General features: G+C 45.2%; 1 protein-coding gene across 3 annotated transcripts in view; it reads left to right on the top strand.

Annotated features, from left to right (window-relative positions):
* The window catches only part of SLC35B3 (solute carrier family 35 member B3), a 157,402-nt gene that overhangs the window by 65,893 nt on the left and 71,503 nt on the right, over positions 1–20,006 (top strand). The window contains exon 1 of one of the 3 annotated variants that reach the window (XM_077269842.1): positions 16,181–16,274. The exons of 1 other annotated variant lie outside the window; for it this stretch is intronic. The gene's annotated coding sequence lies outside the window, so the exon portion shown is untranslated. One more of the 3 variants, XM_077269841.1, reaches the window with a different exon arrangement.

The raw sequence follows: 20,006 nt of genomic DNA, 5'->3' as shown, positions 1-20,006 counted from the left end.
CCGTGTGCCTTCTTTTCTCGAAAGTTTTCGCCTGCGGAACGCAATTATGATGTCGGTAATCGTGAGTTGTTGGCTATGAAGTGGGCATTTGAGGAGTGGCGACATTGGCTTGAGGGGGCCAAGCACCGTATTGTGGTCTTGACCGATCATAAGAATCTGATTTACCTCGAGTCTGCCAAACGGCTGAATCCTAGACAGGCCCGATGGTCCCTGTTTTTCTCCCGTTTTGATTTTGTTGTCTCGTATCTTCCAGGTTCTAAGAATGTTAAGGCTGATGCCCTCTCTAGGAGTTTCTTGCCTGATTCCCCTGGGATTCTTGAGCCGGTTGGTATTCTTAAGGAGGGGGTGATTCTTTCTGCCATCTCCCCTGATTTGCGACGGGCTCTTCAGGAGTTTCAGGCTGATAAACCTGATCGCTGTCCAGCGGGGAAACTGTTTGTTCCTGACAGATGGACTAGTAAAGTGATTTCTGAGGTTCACTGTTCTGTGTTGGCTGGCCATCCTGGGATTTTTGGTACCAGAGATTTGGTTAGTAGGTCCTTTTGGTGGCCTTCTTTGTCACGGGATGTGGGTTCTTTTGTGCAGTCCTGTGGGACTTGTGCGCGGGCCAAACCTTGCTGCTCCCACGCCAGTGGGTTGCTTTTGCCTTTGCCGGTCCCTGAGAGGCCTTGGACGCATATTTCTATGGATTTTATTTCGGATCTTCCTGTTTCCCAGAGGATGTCTGTTATCTGGGTGGTCTGTGACCGGTTTTCTAAGATGGTTCATTTGGTACCTTTGCCTAAGTTGCCTTCCTCTTCTGAGTTGGTTCCGTTGTTTTTTCAGCATGTGGTTCGTTTGCATGGCATTCCGGAGAATATTGTGTCCGATAGAGGTTCCCAGTTTGTTTCTAGGTTTTAGCGGTCCTTTTGTGCTAAGCTGGGCATTGATTTGTCTTTTTCTTCTGCATTTCATCCTCAGACAAACGGCCAAACTGAGCGAACTAACCAGACTTTGGAAACTTATTTGAGATGCTTTGTGTCTGCCGATCAGGATGATTGGGTGGCTTTCTTGCCATTGGCCGAGTTTGCCCTTAATAATCGGGCTAGTTCTGCTACCTTGGTGTCACCATTCTTTTGTAATTCTGGGTTTCATCCTCGTTTTTCTTCAGGGCAGGTTGAGTCTTCTGATTGTCCTGGGGTGGACTCTGTGGTTGACAAGTTGCAGCAGATTTGGGCTCATGTTGTGGACAATTTGGTGTTGTCTCAGGAGGAGGCTCAGCGTTTTGCCAACCGTCGTCGGCGTGTGGGTTCCCGGCTTCGGGTTGGGGATTTGGTTTGGTTGTCTTCTCGTCATGTTCCTATGAAGGTTTCTTCCCCGAAGTTCAAGCCTCGGTTTATTGGTCCTTATAGGATTTCTGAGATTATCAATCCAGTGTCTTTTCGTTTGGCCCTTCCAGCCTCTTTTTCCATCCATAATGTTTTTCATAGATCTTTGTTGCGGAAGTATGTGGTGCCCGTGGTTCCCTCTGTTGATCCTCCTTCCCCGGTGTTGATTGACGGGGAGTTGGAGTATGTTGTGGAGAAGATCTTGGATTCTCGTTTTTCTAGACGGAGGCTTCAGTATCTTGTCAAGTGGAAGGGTTATGGCCAGGAGGATAATTCTTGGGTTGTTGCCTCCGATGTTCATGCTGACGATTTGGTTCGTGCCTTCCATTTGGCTCGTCCGGATCGGCCTGGGGGCTCTGGTGAGGGTTCGGTGACCCCTCCTCAAGAGGGGGGGTACTGTTGTGAATTCTGTTGTGGGTTCTGCTCTCAGGCTCCCTACGGTGGTTATAAGTGGTAGTGCTGCTGTTTGTCCTTCACAACAGTCATCAGCTGCTTCCACTTTGGACGGGGCTATTTAGTCTGGCTTCACCCTTTAATGAGTGCCAGTTGTCCATTGTTTTCTAGGGATCCACATCTCTGCTTGGTTTCTCCTTCTGGATTGTCCAAATCATCAAAGATAAGTCCTGGCTCTGTTTTTGCAGTCCACATGCAGTGGACTTAATAGTTCTGTGAATTGCTATGTTTTTTCTTGTCCAGCTTTGTCTGTGTTAAGATTTACTCAGCCAAGTTGGAAGCTCTGGAGTCACAGAGTTACCCTCCATGCCTTTAGTTAGGTGTGGAGATTTTTGTATTCTCTGTGGTTGATTTTGTAGTATTTTTTATACTGACCGCACAGTACTCTTTCCTGTCTTTTCTTTCTAGGTAGCGTAGCCTCCTTTGCTAAATTCTGTTTTCAGTCTGCGTTTGTAATTTCCCTCTCCTCTCACAGTCAAAATTTGTGGGGGGCTGCCTTTCCTTTGGGAATTTTCTCTGAGGCAAGATAGTATTCCTGTTTCTTTCTTTAGGTGTAATTAGTCCTCCGGCCGTGACGAGGTGTCTAGGGAGTGACAGGAACATCCCACGGCTACTTCTAGTTGAGGTGATAAGGTCTGCGGTCAGTATAGAGGCCACCTACTCCAGAGCTCGTCCATGCTGCTCCTAGGCCACCAGTTCTTAACATACATGATCCTCACAATTTGGGCAGCATGTATCAGCTGACAGCTTCCCTTTAAAATATATCCAGGGTTTTAAGCATTTTTCATTGCATTTTTCAGTTCTCTGGTGTACTTGGTTACATTTAGAACATTACATTTTTCTACCATAGAAAAATGGTTCATACACAAAAATACTGGTTATGTAGATATTTACAAATTTACTACAGTTTTGGGGGATGAAGAAATACGTTCCTTGTCAGCATCTCCTCCAATCTTGCATAAAATTATGAAAGCTACGATGGCCACAGCATAAATCTTATTGATAATAATTTTATTTTACAATCACTAGAGATAATCAATGTGTCTGCACCATACATGACTGGTTCTTAGTACACATTCAGATGTAAATTTTCCATGTTTTCTACATACAGAACTGATAATTGTTGCTATGAAGCTATTTCCATGTCCATCTATTCTTTTGGACCAAATAATCCACACAAAGACACTGAGACATGTCCGATTTTGATCTGAATCACGGATTCATCTAGTCAATGTAAGTCTATGGTTTCATAAAAAAACCGGACATGACTCAGAATGCCATCCGTGTGATATCAGTTTTTCACTGCTTGATAGGAGATTACGAAATTACCATCTTTTTACTGAAACTCTGATGATAATCTGATCAAAAATATTTAAGAAAATTGATCTCTTTTTGTTTTCGAGAAAAATCACCGTCGTCTGAATTAGGGCCGAATGGAACTCCGAACAGCATTTAAAATTTGCACTTTGGGCCTTATTTCAGGTTGTTTTTTGCTTTGGGACATGTTCTTCTTCTAAGTGGTATCTACTTTGAAGTATATTTTTATTTGTTTGCCTGTTTAATCTCTGCTATTATGTGTGTGGTTTTTATAATGCAGATGTTTGCAGCCCATTCATTATTTGCGACTTTTCAAAAAGTCTCAATTTTTTTTGCATTACCCCCGCTCCTCTAGAGCCATTTTTTGTACAATTGAAATTCTTGGCAAATTTTAAGCTGTATGCAACATTTTTTGGATGGCTTGGTGGCTCAATAGTTAACACTGTTGCTTTGCAGTGCTTTGGTCCTAGATTCAAATCCCACCAAGGACAACATTTGCAAGGAATTTGTATGTTCTCCCCGTGTTTGCGTGGGTTTCCGCCGACACTCCAAAGACATACTAATCCGAAATTTAGATTGTGAGTCAAAATAGGGACAGTTATCATAAAGCACTGTGGAATATGATGGCACTATATAAGCAACTGGTCCTCTCAGTTTGTTGTGAAGATTTTACTGTTATGGTTTGTGGGTGCCATGACCTACTGGGAGAGCCCCTGAGGAACCAAAGCAGCAAAACTCCCCATTTTACAAATTAAACCACCCTTATGAATTCATCTAGGAGTGTACTGATCATATTGACACAATTGTGTCATAGCATTTTCTACCATTGGGAAGTAAAATGTTGTTTTAGCCCCAGATTTTACATTTTCACACAAGAAGATGGGAAAAAAATGGCACCAAAATTTGTCATACAATTTCTGCTGAACGTACAAATGGATGGACAGAGCGCTATTTGCCTACTGAAGTACAGATTTTCCTACAATAGTTTGCGGACTCCATATAGAGAGCAACTAAATGCTAGAAGAGCAGAATCCCCCCTCAAGTGACCCGTTTTGGAAATTACCGTATTTTTCACACTACAAGAAACACTCCCTGCAAATATATAGACCGAATGCTGGTTCATCGGGGGGTTGTGGCAGTAATGGAGCAGGGTCCTTTTCTCAAGAAACCGGTGGTGGCAAAAGTGTGACGATGCTATAGGCTCGGTGTCGGCGGTGAGTGCATCAATGCTTTCCCGGCGGCCATTTTCCTAAAAATCTCAATCCCAAAATGCCAATTAGGCGGCACACAACTGCAGGGGGGATGGCTGCTGGGAAAACATTGATGCACTCTGCTCTACTCATCACCGACACTGGGCCAGCAGCAGCGCCACACTTCTACTGCTGCCGGCTACCTTAGGAAGGCACCATGCCTCCTGTGACCCCGCTCCACCGCCGCCGGCCCCCAGGTAAGATACCTTAAATTCAGATTATAAGATGGACCCCCATCTTAAAAATCTTTTTCTCTCCTATTTTCCAACCCAAAATTTGGGGTGCATCTTATGGTCCGGTGCATCTTATAGTCCAAAAAATACTGTATACCCCTTTGGGAATTTATCTACAGGTGTAGTGATGATTTAACTACATGGGTGTTTTCCAGAAACATGTAGCAGTGGTTGTTGTGAAGTGAAAATTGCAAATCTGCTATAGTAGTGTCCTTACATTGTAGTACTCACCTCGTTCTTCTGGAGACATGCATCCATAAATTAGGTGGGCTCTCATTGCTATAGAAATACCAAATATGTGGACACTAAATGTGGTTTTGGCACACTGTGGGGATCAGAATAAAGGGGGCATTTGGACTTGCAGAATTTGGTAAATTCCTTTTGGGGGACAAGAAGCCATTATACTTTTCCATACTTTTTGTGCTATTAGTAACGTGGAAGCCCATCATATTTCCGTTAACAGATGATGGACCTAAGATGTGACTTGCTTTTCTTGTGGACTGAGTTGAAGCTTGTATTGAGAACATTTTACATAACATTTTGCATCATGTTTATCCTCTGCTCTATGCTGAGCACTTACATTGATGTTTAAATCTAAATCTCTGAATGACGTAATTCAGATGAAAACCCTGTGGGATCCATTCACTATAATGATGAAGCAGAGTTACTCTGGACTCTCTCTGGCCTCTGTTCAGCGGCATCCTTCTTTTCAGAAGTGCACAAAACTGTGGTGGTCCGCACTTTTATACACGCCTAAAAAGACGTACACCACTGGATCGTAGGCCAGACAACATCCAAAGTGACTCCATCTGCCTTATTATAAGGAAAATACTGTTGGGGGTTGCATCTGAATCACATATTTCAGATTAACACGGAAACCCCACTGTAAACACTAAGGGTAGAGCTTAGGGTAAATGTGCGCTGAACCTTACTGCATTCTTTGGGAGGCAGAATGTAAAGATCAACAGCAGGAGAAGAATTGGTTTTATTCATTTTTTACGCTGTTCGTCGTGCAGTATAAGTGATTAAACAACTTTATTCTTCGGGTTGGTGCGATTACAGCAATATCAGATTTATGTTGTTTTTTATGTTTGGCTGCTGTCGCACACTAAAAGATGCTTTTGTTGCAGAAACTAGATTTTACATCGCCATATTTGAAAGCTATAAGTTTCTATATTTCTGCCGACAGAGTCCTGTGAGGGCTCTTTTTTATGAGACACATTAAAGTTTTTATTGATACCATTTTCAGTCACGTGTTTTTGATCGCTTTCTATTCCGACTTTTGGGAGGCAGAGTGAACAAAACACAGGTATTTTTTTTCTGCTATTCCTCATGTGGTAAAACTGGTAAGACAGCTTTATTCTTCAGATCAGTACGATTACAGCGATACCACATTTGTATCTTTTTTTATGTTTTATCACTTTTCTACAATAAAAACTTTATAGAAAAAAATAATTATTTTTGCATTGTTGTATTCTGAGAGCTATAACTTTTTTACTTTTCTGCTGATGGAGCTGTATGGTGGCATGATTTTTGGGGGACAAGATGATGTATTCAGCAGTACCATTTTTATTTACAGTCACCTTCTTGATTGCATTGTATTCCACTTTTTGTTAGGCGGCATGATGAAAAATCATTGTGTTCGCTGAAGGGGTTAATTAGTGGAACAGTTTTATAGGTCACTAAAGCAATACCATCACAGCATTTAGAAGACAGTAGCTCTTTCCCTCTCTTTGCCTTCTAAGGCTAATGTGCACGTTGCGGATTTGCTTGCAGAAATTTCTGCAAGATTTCTGCATATCTTAGCAGAAAAACGCAGCTGAAAATACTTGCATTTTTTATGCTTTTTCGTCCGTTTTTTTCATGCGTTTTTGTCAATCCATAGAGCTAAATAAAGATATATTATTGAAAAAAAAGAATTGTGATGTCGTTTCCTTGTTCAACCTCTTCAGCCAGATACCCTCATTAATATTAAATATAGACACACACACACACACACAGTCACCAGCCTATGTAGGAGCATTAACATCATTAGCCTACATATGCTGTAACAAAACAGCAACTGTTAGACTACGTCCTCGTGGTCAGTAATCGGCAGCGCTTTGGACGCAGCACATCTCCGCTCCGTCAAAAGCGTTGCCGGCTTTTGAACGCAGGTGATTCCACATGTGTTCATTGAACCGTGCGAAATCACCGTGCCCTATACATTGGATGCATGCTACTTATCTTGTGGAAAATGAGCATCTCCGCAAGATAAATAGACATGCTGCGGTCTGGAAAGACGGGCCACATGTCCGTCTCCTCAGGGAAGTTGCGGGCACTGATGCATGCATAGTGGACATGGGATGTCTTGAAATCCCATTCACTATGCTGTAACATCTGGCCGCTGCGGGTTGGACGTGGCACACTATGGGAATATACCCTCAGAAATCTGCTTGAAATGCAATATGTTTATTTTTTTAAATTGTGTAGGCTCCAGCGTAATTTTAATAACCAGGAGAGGGAAAGCCGACAGCTGATGTTAATATTCTGGGAAGGAGCCAATAGCCATAAAGGTTCCCAGGCTATTAATATCAGCTCACAGCTGTTTACTTAGCTTTTACTGGCTAGTTTACAGGGGAACCCCAGAAAAAAATTGACATGGGTCCCCCTATAAAATCAAACCAGCAAAGGCTAGGCAGACAGTTGCGGGCTGATATTAATAGCCTGGGAAGGGGCCATGGATCTTGGCATCCCCGCAGGCTAAAAACATCAGCTCTCAGCCGCCCCAGAAATGGCACATCTTATAGATGTGCCAATTCTGGCACTTAGCCTTGCTCTTTCCTGTAGCGGTGGCAAGTGGTGTTCATATTTGTGGGGTTGATGTCACCTTTGTATTGTCAGGTGACATCAAGTAAACGGCTTAGTAATGGAAAGGCGTCTATAAGACAACTATCCATTACTAATCCTATAGTTACATGGTAAATAAAGACACGGCCAGAATAAAGTCCTTTACTTGAAATAATCACACAGACTCCTTTATAGAATCTGAATTTACCATACTTACTGAACACCTAATCCCCGACGCCCTCGTCTCCTGCAACAAAAGTAAAATAATAAACCAACATATAATACTATCCTGTTCGATGTAGTCCATTTAATATCAAGTGTCCAACAGCGATCTCATGTGTAGAACAGTCACATCGGAAGATGTGACGGCTCTACCCGGCCTCTGGCGATACACTGACAGGAAGTAATCACTCCCGCAGTGCATCTCTGAGCTGTTATGAGAGTTCACTGGAGTTCATCAGCTTTGGCGCTCTCACTTATGCAGGGGTGGATTATCAGAGGGTCAATATGGGTGGTAGCCCAGGGCCCAGTGGTGTGGGAGGGCCCTGGGCTACCGCACAGATTGACCCTCTGATAATCCGCCCGAGTGTGACTGTGAATGCCCGCCGGCATTTATGTGCCCCCGGACCTGGTGGGCAGAGAGAGGGGGCCCGCATCGAGCCCCTTCTCATCTGCTCACCGGGCCCCTTCTGGCGCTGCGGCGGTTTCCTATTGACGTGCGGGCGCGCGCCCGCACGTCAATAGTTAACAACAGCCGCCAGCCAATTGGAGGCTGGCAGCTGAAGTCGGCCGCAAGCGCACACGTCGCCGGCGTCTGACGTCATTGTCAGTCGCCGGCGAGTGTGCGCTGCTGGAGGGAGCTCGCCGCCTGGAGCGCTGGTCAGGTGAGGAGACTGGTTTTTTTTTGTTTTGTTTTTTGATAAGCTAACGGTGGAGACACTGGGGGCAATGCTGGAGACACTGGGGGCAATGCTGGAGACACTGGGGCAGATTGCTGGAGACACTGGGGCAGATTGCTGGAGACACTGGGGCAATGCTGGAGACACTGGGGCAGATTGCTGGAGACACTGGGGCAGATTGCTGGAGACACTGGGGCAGACTGCTGGAGGACACACTGGGGCAGATTGCTGGAGACACTGGGGCAATGCTAGAGACACTGGGGCAGATGATTGCTGGACACGCTGGGGCAGATTGCTGGACACACTGGGGCAATGCTGGAGGACACACTGGGGCAGATTGCTGGAGACACTGGGGCAGATTGCTGGAGACACTGGGGCAATGCTGGAGGACACACTGGGGCAATGCTGGAGGACACACTGGGGCAATGCTGGAGGACACACTGGGGCAATGCTGGAGGACACACTGGGGCAGATTGCTGGAGACACTGGGGCAATGCTGGAGACACTGAGGCAGACTGCTGGACACACAGGGGCAGACTGCTGGACACTCTGGGGCAATGCTGGAGGACACACTGGGGCAGACTGCTGGACACACTGGGGAAGATGATTGCTGGAGACACTGGGGCAATGCTGGAGACACTGGGGTAATATGCTGGAGACACTGGGGCAGATTGCTGGACACACTGGGGGCAATGCTGGATACTCTGGGGCAATATGCTGGACATACTGGGGCAGATTGTTGAACACACTGTCTGGGGGCAATGCTGGAGACACTGCGGCAATGCTGGAGACACTGGGGCAATGCTGGACACACTGTGGGCAATGCTGGACAATTGGACATACTGGGGCAGATTGCTGGACACACTGGTGGTAATATGCTGGACACACTGGGGCAATGCTGGACATACTGGGGCAGATTGCTGGACACACTGGTGGTAATATGCTGGACACACTGGGGCAGATTGCTGGACACACTGGGGCAGATTGCTGGACACACTCTGGGGGCAATGCTGGACACACTGGGGGCAATATGCTGGAGTCAGACACTGGGGCAGATTGCTGGAGACACTGTCTGGGGGCAATGCTGGACACACTGGGGCAGATTGCTGGACACTGGGGCAATATGCTGGACATACTGGGGCAGATTGCTGGACACACTGGGGGTAATATGCTGGACACACTGGGGGTAATATGCTGGACACACTGGGGCAGATTGCTGGACACACTAGGGGCAGGACTGGAGGCATGGGCAGAATGTAGACACGGGGCATGATTGGAGACACGGGGCAGAATGAAAGACATGGGGCAGGATTGGATCATGGGGCAGGATTGGATCATGGGGCAGGATGGATACGATGGAGACAGATGGGGCAGGATGGGGAGATCATATGGTGTAGAATGGATACTCATGAGTGCAGGATGGGAGAACATATGGCTGGAGCCAGGAATGAGACACACGGGGCCAGGGTGGGGAATATTATTACCATAGGGGCTAATTAAGGGATATTATTACTGCAGTGATGTATTTATTTTATTTTTTGAGTATACCGTTTTAAATGAAGGGGGGGGCGGTCCTGTTACTGTGCAGAGTGACACTATATAGCCTTTTTTTATCCATGTGGTGTAATGTAGAAGTTGTGAAAAATTAAGTAATGTGTTCTGCAAGCAGAGCTCGAGATAACTGTGTTATTTCCTGCAGAAACGAGTCCTGGCTGGAAGAAATGATGGCGGTCTGTGCTGGATGAAAGATGAAGGACTTCACCTAGAGACGTCACTGGTGAGTCAGTGTTACCTATACACTGACACTATACACTGTATACTATATACAGAGGTCCTGTGTACAATGTCACCAGTGATCACTGTATTACCTATACATTATATACAGAGCTCCTGTGTATAATGTCACCAGTGATCTCTGTATTACCTCTACACAGACACTGCATACTAAGTACAGATCTCCTGGGAATACTGGCACTTATGGTGATAGTATTGTGTTTTGTTTTTTTTTAATTACTGATCAGTATTGTAGTATTCAGTCACTATGTGGTGGTAATATGTGGTCTGGAAATGGTGTTGTGGTATTTGTCCCTTGAATGTGCTATTTGATCACCAAGTGGTGGTAATATGTGGTCTTGACATGGTGCGGTGGTATTTGTTCCTTGTATGTGATATTATTCGAACACTGTGGTTGTAATTTGTGGTCTGGTCATGGCGCGGTGGTATTTGTTCCTTGTATGTGATATTATTGGTCAAAATATACCTAAATTGTATTGCAGATTTAAACAAATATTTAATAGGTTACAGTAGAGTAGGGCCCAGCCATTTTTCTGGAACAATCTGGTTCGGGTATAACATGACCCTCGTCACATGACCCCCGTCACATCACCGGGGGGGGGGCCCACAGTGTCTGAACAGCCCGGGGCCCTGGCTACCCTTAATCCATCCCTGCACTTATGGCACTACCGCTGTGTGAGAACTTTCCCACACAGCGGTGCCACAAGTGAGAGCACCGGAGCTGATCAGCTGGTGAACTCCACTGAACTCTCACGGCGGCTCAGTGATACACTGCGGGAGCGATCACCTCCTGTCAGTGAATTACCGGCAGCAGGGTGAGATCGATGTGGGACACTCAGTATTAAATGGACTATGGCGGAAAGGTGAATATATGCTGGTTTATTATTTTTTTATTGTTTGCAGGAGACGTGGGCATTCGGGATAAGGCGTTAGGTGGACTATGTAATGTGTATGTGAATATGTAAATGTTTTGATTTTTTTTACAATTGAACACATGCGTCGGATGATGCTATTCTCCTATCATCAGCTCATGCTGTCTCTGTTATACACTACCGTTCCTAAGTTTAGGGTCACTTAGAAATTTCCTTATTTTTGAAAGAAAAGCACAGTTTTTTCCAATGAAGCTAACATTTAATGATACAGAAATAAACTCTATACATTGTTAATGTGGTAAATGACTATTCTAGCTGCAAATGTCTGGTTTGTAATGCAATATCTTCATAGGTGTATAGAGGCCCATTTCCAACAACCATCACTCCAGTGTTCTTATGGTACTTTGTGTTTGCTAACTGTGTAAGAAGGCTAATCGATGGTTCGAATACCCTTGAAAGCCCTAGTGCAAGTATGTTAGCACAGCTAAAACAGTTTGGCTGATTAGAGAAGCTATAAACCTGACCTTCCTTTGAGCTAGTTGAGAATCTGGAGCATTACATTTGTTGGTTCCATTAAAGTCTCAAAATGGCCAGAAAAAAATAACTTTCATGTGAAACTCCACAGTCTATTCTTGTTCTTAGAAATGAAGGCTATTCCATGCGAGAAATTGCCAAGAAACTGAAGATTTCCTACAACGGGGTGTACTACTCGCTTCAGAGGAGAGCACAAACAGGCTCTAACTAGAGTAGAAAGGTAGGTGGGAGGCCCCGCAGCACAACAAGACAAGTACATTAGAGTCTGTAGTTTGAGAAATCGACGCCTCACAGGTCCTCAACTGGCAGCTTCATTAAATAGTACATGCAAAACGCCAGTGTCAACGTCTAGAGTGAAGGGGCGACTCCGGGATGCTGGCCTTCAAGGCAGAGTGGCAAAGAAAAAGCCATATCTGAGACTGGCTAATAAAAGGAAAAGATTAATATGGGCAAAAGAACACAGACATTGGACAGAGGAAGATTGGAAAAAGGTGTTAAGGACAGATGAATCTAAGTTTGAGGTGTTTGGATCACACAGAAAAACATTTGTGAGACGCAGAACAACTGAAAAAATGCTGGAAGAGTGCCTGACGCCATCTGTCAAGCATGGTGGAGGTAATGTGATGGTCTGGGGTTGCTTTGGTGCTGGTAAAGTGGGAGATTTGTACAAGGTAAAAGGGATTTTGAATAAGGAAGGCTATCACTCCATTTTGCAATGCCATACCATACCCTGTGGACAGCGCTTGATTGGAGCCAATTTCATCCTACAACATGACAATGACCCAAAGCACACCTCCAAACTATTTAGGGAAGAAGCAGGCAGCTGGTATTCTATCTGTAATGGAGTGGCCAGCGCAGTCACCAGATCTCAACCCCTTTGAGCCGTTGTGGGAGCAGCCTGACCCTTTAGTATGCAAAAAGTGCCCATCATTCCAAACCAACTTGTGGGAGGGGCTTCTGGAAGCATGGGGTGAAATTTCTCCAGATTACCTCAGCAAATTAACTGCTAGAATGCCAAAGGTCTGCAATGCTGTAATTGCTGCAAAGGGAGCATTCTTGGATGAAAGCAAAGTTTAAAGGAGAAAATTATTATTTCAAATAAAAATCTTTTTTTTCGAACCTTGTCAATGTCTGGACTAGATTTTCAATTCATTTGGTAACTCATTTAACCCCTTTACCCCCAAGGGTGGCTTGCACGTTAATGACCGGGCCAATTTTTGGAATGTTTAAATAAAAATGAACATTTAACTTTTTTACACAAAAAATTTACTTCAGCTCCAATTTGTTTTATTTTACCAAGGGTAACAGGAGAAAATGGACCCCAAAAGTTGTTGTACAATTTGTCCTGAGTACGCTGATACCCCATATGTGGGGGTAAACCACTGTTTGGGTGCATGGCAGAGCTCGGAAGCGAAGGAGCGCCATTTGACTTTTCAATGCAAAATTGACTGGAATTGAGGTGGGAAACCATGTTGCGTTTGGAGAGCCCCTGATGTGCCTAAACATTGAAATCCCCCACAAGTGACACCATTTTGGAAAGTAGACCCCCTAAGGAACTCATCTAGATGTGTGGTAAGCACTTTGACCCATTAACTGATTCACAGAAGTTTATAATTCAGAGCCGTAAAATTAAAAATATTTTTTCACAAAAATGATCTTTCCGCCCCCAATTTTTTATTTTCCCAAGGGTAAGAAAAGAAATTGGACCCCAAAAGTTGTTTTACAATTTGTCCTGAGTATGCTGATACCCCATATGTGGGGGTAAACCACTGTTTGGGCGCAAGGGAGAGCTCGGAAGGGAAGGAGCGCCATTTGGAATGCAGACTTAGATGGAATGGTCTGCAGGCGTCACATTGCATTTGCAGAGCCCATGATGTAACTAAACAGTAGAAATCCCCCACAAGTGAGCCCATATTGGAAACTAGACCCCCCAAGGAACTTATCTAGATGTGTTGTGAGAACTTTGAACCCCCAAGTGTTTCACTACAGTTTATAACGCAGAGCCGTGAAAATAAAAATTATTTTTTTTTTCACAAAAAATTATTTTTTAGCCACCAGTTTTGTATTTTTCCAAGTTGTTGTCCTATGTGTCCTGAGTATGCTGATACACCATATGTTGGGGTAAACCCCTGTTTGGGCACACAGGAGACCTCGGAAGGGAAGGAGCACTGTTTTACTTTTTCAACGCAGAATTGGCTGGATTTGAGATCGGACGCCATGTCGCGTTTGGAGAGCCCCTAATGTGCCTAAACAGTGGAAACCCCCAAATAATAACTGAAACCCTAATCCAAACACACCCCCCTAATCTCAACGGTAACCCTAAACACACCCCTAACCCTGACACACCCCTAACCCTAGCCCCAACCCTAACCCTAGCCCTAATCCAAACCCTAACCCTAACTTTAGCCCCAACTCTAACTGTAGCCCTAACCCTAATGAGAAAATGGAAATAAATACATTTTTAAAATTTTTCCCTAAGGGGGTGATGAAGGGGGTTTGATTTACTATTTATAGCGGGTTTTTTTGCGGATTTTTATGATTGGCAGCCGTCACACGCTAAAAGATGCTTTTTATTGCAAAAAATATTTTTTGTGTTACCACATTTTGAGAGCTATAATTTTTCCATATATTGGTCCACAGAGTCATGTGTGGTCTTGTTTTTTGCGGGACGAGTTGATGTTTGTATTGGTAACATTTTCGGGCACGTGACATTTTTTGATCGCTTTTTATTCCGATTTTTGTGAGGCAGAATGACCAAAAACCAGCTATTCATGAATTTCTTTGGGGGGGGGGAGGCGTTTATACCGTTCCGCGCTTGGTAAAATGGATAAAGCAGTTTTATTCTTTGCGTCAGTACGATTACAGCGATACCTCATTTATATCATTTTTTTATGTTTTGGCGCTTTTATACGATAAAAACTATTTTATAGAAAAAATAATTATTTTTGCATCGCTTTATTCTGAGGACTATAACTTTTTTATTTTTTCGCTGATGATGCTGTATGGTGGCTCGTTTTTTGTGGGACAAGATGACGTTTTCAGCGGTACCATGGTTATTTATATCCATCTTTTTCATCGCGTGTTATTCCACTTTTTGTTCGGCAGTATGATAATAAAGCGTTTTTTGCCTTTTTTTTTTACGGTGTTCACTGAAGGGGTTAACTAGTGGGACAGTTTTATAGGTCGGGTTGTTACGGACGCGACGATACTAAATATGTGTACTTTTATTGTATTTTTTTTATTTAGATAAAGGAATGTATTTATTGAACATTATGTATATTTTTTTTATTATTTATTTAGGAATTTTTTTTTTTTTTACTTTGCCCCGGGGGGGGGGGGGGGGGGGACATCACAGTAAAGTAACAGATCGCTGATCTGACACTTTGCTGTGCACTCACAGCAGGGAGGCTTCCTGGCACCTGCTCTGAGCAGGTGCAGTGAAGCCACCTCACGGCCATTTTGGATCCGGGCCTGCAGGGAGGAGGTAAGGCTATGTTCACATTTGCGTTGCGTCGGGCGCAGGTTCGGCTACGCATAGCGACGCATGCTTCATGCGCCCCTATATTTAACATGGGGGCGCATGGACATGCGTTGTCTTGCGTTTTGTGACGCATGCGTCATTTTTGGCGCAAGCGTCAGGGCGCAGAGGACGCTGCATGATGCAGTTTTTTTGCGTCAAAAATCATGCCAAAAATGGACGCATGCGTAACAAAACAATGCGTTTTGCATGCGTTGCATCACCGACGCAACGCCCAACAACGCAAATGTGAACGTAGCCTTAGAGACCCTCGGAGCAACGCGATCACATTGCGTTGTTCCGAGGGTCTCAGGGAAGCACGCAGGGAGCCCCCTCCCTGCGCGATGCTTCCCTATACCGCCGGAACACTGCAATCATGTTTGATCGCAGTGTGCTGGGGGCGGTCCGTGACCACTGCTGGCACATAGTGCCGGATGTCAGCTGCGATAGTGAGCGCGGCTGATCGCTCTGGACGTACTATTCCGTTCTTGGGGAGTAGGGCCCACCCTACATGGACGGAATAGTACGTCCAATGGTAGAAAGGGGTTAATAAAAGTATGAGTTTTCATGGAAAACACAAAATTGTCTGGGTGACCCTAAACTCTGGAACCGTAATGTATGTGACAATGCGTAGCCGGATGGGAGTAGTAGTCCCATCAGACGATGCATGGGTACACACACATGCGCATATTCTCCGCCCACACAACCTTCCTCCTTCTGACGTCAAACTTTTTTATACCTGCGTTTTTGCTGCAGATTTTACTGACTCGATGGAAGGCAATGGGTGCAGAATCGCTGCCGATACGCAAAAACAATTGTCATGCTGTGGAAAATAAAACGCTGTAAATAAGGGCGGAAATTTCCGGATCATGTGCACAACACTTCAGGAATGTCATTGCTTAAGTAATCCATTGCGTTTTTGGAGCATTTCCCTGCAGAAAAAACGCTGCGGAAACGCTACAAATCCGCTTCGTGTGCACATAGCCTAATAACTGAACAAAACTGCAGGTTAACCCTATATCTGCAGTTTTTGCTGGTGACAGGTTCCCTTTAAGTTAAAAAAAATGGCCACAAAGGTGGACAACAAGGGTCCAACTGTGGGAAAAGAAGAAATAGTGAGAAGGTGAAAAGAAAGGACGCGTCCGAGCAGTGAGCGGGGAGATAACCGGCGCCCTGCTGCACGCCAGTCCTCCCGCCCAGACCTGTGAGGTAAGGAGTCAGCAGGGCGTGACGTCAGAACGCGGAAGCGGCCGCTGTGAACTGGCAGCGCTGCTGGCCCTACTGCTCGGTACCGGCGGACCGGCCGTCTCCCAGTAGGCGGCTTCCGGGAGTGTTCTGCTGCTCCTGACCAGTGTCTGCCGGAGGAGGAATGTGCCCGGGAGACCCCGCCAGCTGTGACCCGGTGCCCGGTAGCCCCGCTGTGTGTCCTGCTCATGTATTCTCGTCACACGTCTCTGGTAAAGAGCTGGACATGATTAGGGCCAGCACTTCCTGGTCGGGTGCGGTGGGAGCTCAGTGGCTGTGGGGTCCTATATGGGGGGCCATCACTAATAGAGATCCAGCACGTAGGCGCAGGGCAGACTCTTGGGGTCCGCGCCCCTGCCTCACTGCTAGGGGTTTTCTATGTGCTTTTTCCAGGGGAAAAAAGTCTATTTCCTAATATAAAACGTGTAGAAGCCCCCATCATTTCTGTAGTAAGTCCTATTCATTTCTATGGGGGCTCTGCACACAGTGGCGCTCTGAAGCCCACCTCCGGGAGCCGGCACCTAGAAACAGGCTAATCTCAGGCATAAAGGGCTAAGATGGGAATAAAGGGGAGACCTGACCAGAAAGAAGCAGCCAGGCCGGCTATTGGTTGCCACAGGTTCAGGACACTACTGCGTGCGGGGTAATGTATGCCAGCGATATGTGGGGGCACAAAGTCTGGCACAGGGAGAGCCCCTATAATATCTGGGTGGAAGTTGTGGGACATCAGTTATAAACGCAGGTTTCCACTAGCCGTGTTTCTAACAAAGCCGCATACATTGATCAGAATAGAAAAGTACCGTTGGGTGAATGTGCCGTTAAAGGGGATGTGGGGGCTGCTGCTTCATGTAGTGCCGATTGTGCATACTCCCAGCAGGTATGTGTAGGTGTGATGTCATTGTCACCAGACAGGTGCGCGATACCTGCCAGCCATGCATGCTTCCAGCAGCTCTATGTAGGTGTCCGACTGCTGGAAAGATGTCAGGTTCTCTGCTGTCTCATTTATTACCCTTATTTTCTCATGTTTCAGCCGAGTCTCTGGTGCTAGCATTGAAGTAATGATGACCAAGGGAATCTGGCACCCCAAAATTGGCCTATAAACTGCAGCCACCGCCATCAGGGGCTTATCTACAGCATTCTGTAATGCTGTAGATAAGCCCCCGATGTATCCTGAAAGATGAGAAAAAGAGGTTAGATTATACTCACCCAGGGGCGGTCCCGCTGCGGTCCGGTCCGATGGGTATCGCGGTCCGGGTCCGGCGCCTCCCGTCTTCATAGGATGACGTCCTCTTCTTGTCTTCATGCCGCGGCTCCTGCGCAGGCGTACTTTGTCCTGTTGAGGGCAGAACAAAGTACTGCAGTGTGCAGGGAAAGGTCAGAGAGGCCCTGCGCACTGCAGTACTTTACGCTGCCCTCAACAGGACAAAGTACGCCTGCGCAGGAGCCGCGGCAGAAGCAAGGAAGAGGACGTCATCGCATGAAGATGGGAGGCGCCGGACTCGGACCGCCCCTGGGTGAGTATAATCTAATTTGTTTTTCTTTTCTTTCAGGTTACATAGGGGGCTTATCTACAACATTACAGAATGCTGTAGATAAGCCCCTGATGACGGTGGCCGCAGATTATATACGAAAAATTAGGTGACAGATTCCCTTTAAAGGTACCTTCACACTAAGCAACTTTACAACGATAGCGATCCGTGACATTGCAGCGTCCTGGATAGCGATATCGTTGTGTTTGACAGGCAGCAGCGACCTGGATCTCGCTGTGATATCGCTGGTCGTTGCTGAAAGTCCAGAACTTTATTTGGTCGTCAGATCGGCGTGTATCGTCGTGTTTGACAGCAAAAGCAACGATGCCAGCGATGTTTTACAATGGTAACCAGGGTAAATATCGGGTTACTAAGCGTAGGGCCGCGCTTAGTAACCCGATATTTACCCTGGTTACCATTGTAAAAGTAAAAAAAAAAAAACAGTACATACTCACCCTCTGATGTCTGTCACGTCCCCCGGCGTCCGCGCTGCTGCTCAGAGCTTCCTGCACTGAGTGTGTCAGTACCGGCCGGAAAGCAAAGCACAGCGGTGACGTCACCGCTGTGCCCTGCTACTGCCGACGCTTACACAGTGCAGGGAAGCGGATGCCGGGGGACGCGAATGTAAGTATGTAGTGTTTGTTTTTTTACATTTAACACTTGTAACCAGGGTAAACATCGGGTTACTAAGCGCGTCCCTGCGCTTAGCAACCCGATGTTTACCCTGGTTACCTGGGGACCTCGGCTTCGTTGGTCGCTGGAGAGCTGTCTGTGTGACAGCTCTCCAGCGACCAAACAGCGACGCTGCAGCGATCAGCATCGTTGTCGATATCGCTGCAGCGTCGCTTAGTGTGAAGGTACTTTAAGCCTTCTTATTGAATTCTATTGTAAAGTGTAAAGTGGCTTCATAGCAGAAAACTCGTGAAGAACTGTTGGGTCACTTCTTTTAAATCCTTGTATTTTGTAAACCTGAAATAGTTAAAATACGCCCAAAAGACTGAAAATATGAACTGCAAAGTAGTTTTACATTACAAATAAATAGACTTTGTGTCTTTTCAAGTATCTTTGTAGACCTGCTGAAAATAAGAGTGAAAAAAGCGCTTTGTGAACAAACCCTAAGGGCTCAATCACATGAGAGTATAACACAGCCGAGTGCTATGTGATGTTTTGTCGGATCGCACTCTGCCCAGTGTTATTCTATGGGGCAGCTCAGGTCTGCGATTTTCTCATGCTGATTCAGCATGACAGAACAATCGTATCGAGAATCGGATTGCTCTCACTCATACAAGTTTATGGGTGAGTGTGATACATCGGACTGCACTCTGATGTCATCCAAGTGCAGTCGAATTACAGCAGATGCTAGCAATGGAGGAGATTCCCTTTAAGTGAACTCAGATTTTACATGTGAATTAGGATTTTTGAGAATGAGAGATCTGCTTATTTCTCCCGTGGGACTGACTTCTCTGATGAGATATATTACAAAGTTAATTATTTTCATGTGAACTGTTGCTTTCTAAAATAAAAATTAAAACAACTGATAACTCTTTATTGATATTCATATTCCAGCTAAAGACACATTTGAAGAATGGTGACATCAGAACACAGTCTTTCTAGTTATCAGCCAGAACTGTTCCCTAGGACTAGGGGGAGCTCGGGAAAGTGCACTTGCCAGTATTCTTTGGTTGGATTGCATCTTGGACTACGCTCACACTTATTTTTTTTTTTTTTTTACATTCCATTTGTCTTTTCTTTCTTTAGGACCTTGCATAGGGAATAATGTCAAAGAACAGTTTTGTTACCTAGCTGGTGCAAACAGAAGCAGAGGGACTTTATTGATTTATTATTGGATACATTTTAGTTCAGTTTTGTGTTGATTTTAGAAGGAAGAACAAGTGCAGCATGCAGAAGTTTGCACCATTTGGTGTCACTTTGTAGAACAGAAAAGACAACCCATAGTAATCTGTGTAAACCCTCTGCTTCTGTTGGTATCAGTGATGCAAAAGATTAGTTTTTGACATTTTGTTTGTTCCTGAAGCGTAATGCAGACGTGAACGTAGCCTAATGTTATAATGCACATTGTGAATTGCAAAACATTTAGTGGTTTTTGAGAGTTTTTTAAAACATTTGTTACGTCATGTTTATATATTTTTTTTTTTTAACAAAAATG

Source organism: Ranitomeya variabilis, chromosome 6 (assembly GCF_051348905.1).
Source record: "Ranitomeya variabilis isolate aRanVar5 chromosome 6, aRanVar5.hap1, whole genome shotgun sequence".
NCBI classification, from domain to species: Eukaryota; Metazoa; Chordata; class Amphibia; order Anura; family Dendrobatidae; genus Ranitomeya; species Ranitomeya variabilis.
Note: the sequence above shows the minus strand (reverse complement) of the source record. Positions and strands in the feature narration are given on the sequence as shown.